The sequence below is a fragment of the Plasmodium falciparum genome (genome assembly GCF_000002765.6).
Source record: "Plasmodium falciparum 3D7 genome assembly, chromosome: 5".
Taxonomy (NCBI): domain Eukaryota; phylum Apicomplexa; class Aconoidasida; order Haemosporida; family Plasmodiidae; genus Plasmodium; species Plasmodium falciparum.
In genome coordinates, this window is record NC_004326.2 from 482,737 (window position 1) to 486,601 (window position 3,865).

The window sequence follows — 3,865 nt, forward strand, 5'->3', positions numbered from 1 at the left end:
ATTTCTATTTTTTTAAACTATTTTTTTTTCAAAATTTTAATTTATACACATTGTTATTATTACTATTATTATTTTTTAAAACATATATATATATATATATATATATATATATATATATATATAAAACCTAAAAATTAATTCATATATAAATATATTTTTATTTAAAAAAAAAAAAGAAAAAATAAATAAAAGGGAAATATTCGGGGGATTGTTTCTTAAAAGGTGGATAATCTATAATATATTATATTGTTCATTTTTTTATTTTATTTTATTTTTTTTATAATATGTAAACACACTGAATCATATGATTATAATATATAAAATAATATTATATAATGAAATAATAATTTATAGATTTTATATATAATTCAAAAGAAATAAAATTTTATTTATAAATTTAAATAAATCTGATGGAAAACAAATTTGAATTTATTATAATATATATAATATATATATATATATATATATATATATTTATTTATTTATTTTTTTTTTTTTTTGAAGTAAAAAATTATGTTTATACACTACACACATTATTCATAAAAAAAATGTTTAGTAATTTTTCTTAAATAAATGAGGAAATACTTATAAATGATAGTAAAAGTACACAAAATGTTTTAAAATATAATATCAATTATTTCATTTATTACTAATATAAAAAATATACAAAAATATGGTATCTTTTTATGTTTATTTTATAAAAGTATAAGAAAAAAAAAAAAAAAAATTGGAATAATTTGGAATTTAAGGGGTTTTCCTTTTCCTGTGCATTAAACTATAGTACATCATGAAAATTAAATGGAATTATAATATAAACATATATATAAATATAAATAAATAAATATATATATATATATATATATATATATATATATATATAAGATAAATGTGAAAAGTTACTTAGAATCTATATATTGTATGTTATATATATTTTATAATAATTTATATTATATTTATTATTAAATTAAAATCTCTATATATCTATATATATATAATAATATATGTTTTAAAAAATATTATTAAAGTTAATATAAAACGTGTTTATGTAATAATACTTTTATAATATATTTATCAATTTATAAAGTTGTATATATAATGAACACCAATTAAATTTTTTTTTTATTATTTTTTTTTTTTTTTTAGTTTTTATAACTGTAACAATAAAAATATAACATAAACTTTAACAAAAGAAGATATAAAATATATATTATTCTTAATATAATAATATATTGTTATATTATGCAGTCTTCTTAAAAATAAAGTATTATTTATATGTATTGCATATAATATTTATTCCGCATTTATTTGTTTAATATTATTTGTATTATAATATATATAATGAAATATATATTTATTATATTGTTTAGGAAAATGTTACAAAATTATTCAAAAAGTTAAAATTTATAAACCCGAGTAAAATTTTCAAAACGTTTTTTTATATATTATATACATATAATGTACTAAGAATTCTATATAGTCAAAACAATACCTTTGATTTTATTGTATCATAGATTAATAATAATATAATTATTATAATTATATTTTTCTCTTGATACTTTTGAAATTATATATAAAAATATATAAATATTCTAATTATTATTTTTTTGTTCAAAAAAAAAAAAAAAAAAAAGAAGAAAAAAAAGTTCATTTTTTAATATTATATGTATAATATAATAATATATTATAAATATATCATAATATTATATATATAAATATAATAATATTATTATATGCATTGTAGGATCTTTTTTTTTTTTTTTTTTTTTTTTTTTTTTGAAGATTCTATTATTTATATATTTTTTTATATATTATTTATTATATATAGAAAGAGAAAATATAATATATTATTAAAAAAAAAAAAAAAAAGGGCATATATTAAAAAATAATATTAGTATGTTATTACAATATATTCATCATATTATATATGTACATATATAATAATTTATAATTATTTATAAAATATAAATGATACTTTTTTTTTTTTTTTTATTGCAATTTAAAGAACATATAATTTATAAAAATATATTATTATAATATAATTACATCCTATATTTATATATATATATATATAATATATATATATATATATATGTATATATATATATATATAATAAATAATATATATGCTTCTGAAAAATAAAACATATTTTTTTTTCTCCTTGAAGAAAATATATATTTATAAAAAATGGATTTTTATTTTTTTATAAGGAAACACCTTATGAAAATTTTACAATTATATATTATAATATTTCAATTCTATAAAGATTTAATAACATAAGGTATATTAAGTAAGTGTTATTATAAAGAAATTAAACATTTTTGTTCCTTTTTTTTTTTTTTTATAAAACATGTAGTACATGAAAAAAAAAATTTATAATAAATACATAAATATTTTGTACATATTATATAAAATATATATTTACAATTAATATTATTATTTATTATTATATATATATATATGTATAATTATATCATATATTTTTTATATGTCATAAATACTATTATTATATTAATATAATATATCATAATAATAATAATATAATATTATATATTATTTTGTATATAATAATAATATTTCATATATATCCATAAAAAATATTTTTATTAAATAAAAATATACATCTTTGTAATATATATATTTTATATATATATATATATTTTTTTTTTTTTCTTAATTTTGTTAAATTTTTATCTTTATTAAAGATTAAAAACAAGTAATAAAAATAACAATATATCTTTTATTATTTTGTGTTTTATATAATATTAATATATTAATTAATATATATTATATATATAAAATATTATCTAAATATATAATATAATAAAATACCAATGTTATATTTTACCTTTTTATTTTAAATCTTAAAAACATATATTTTGAATAAAAATTATATAATAATAACATATATATATTATATTTATAAAAATAGTTTTTAAATTCTTAAAGTTTTTTTTTTTTTTATATTTACTTTTGTAATGTTTGTTTTTCTTAAATTATATATATAAAAAAATATATATATATATAATAGTCTGAACGTTATATATTTTGGCAATTAATTAAAATATAATAAAAAAAAAAAAAAAAATCGAAAATTAAAAAAAAAAAAAAAAAAACTTATTAAAAAGTTATTAAAAAGTATAGTTTTTGTGTGAATTTCAATTTTGTTCAATTATATGTATATATATATAATATATATATAAGTGAAATCTGAATGATTTTTTCCATAAATTGTAAATAATTGTAAACATACATTTTTTTTTTTTTTTTTATGAATATTTTTATTTTACATATTATATATATATATATATATATATACATTTATAAGTATCTACAATATTTACATACAATTATATCGTCTGATTTTATACATGTTTGTTTTATAATAATGTTATATTAAATATATCTTGTTATATATATATTCATTATATCCCTTTTTTTTTTTTTTTTTTTTTTTTTTTTTTTGAATAGTAATATTTTAATAAGTATATTTAATTTATTTTATTATTTATTTATTTTTTTTTTTTTCTACCCCCTCCTACTTACAATAAATACTTTTATAAAAAAAAAAAAAGAACAATATAAAATAAAAATAAGTTTATAATATTATATGTTTTATTCTTTATATAAATACACATTTTTCACAGGAAAAAAAGAAAAAACAAAAAAAATAAAAAAATGTAGTGTTATTTAAATTAATGAGTGAATAAACAAATAAATAAATAAATACATATTTATATATAAAAAAAAAAAAAAAACATATAATATAATATTTTTATTTTATATTTACATATATTATTTTGATGAATATAAAAAAAAAAAAAAAAAAAAAAATTTTAAGTACAAAAATTAAGGAAGAGATTGATT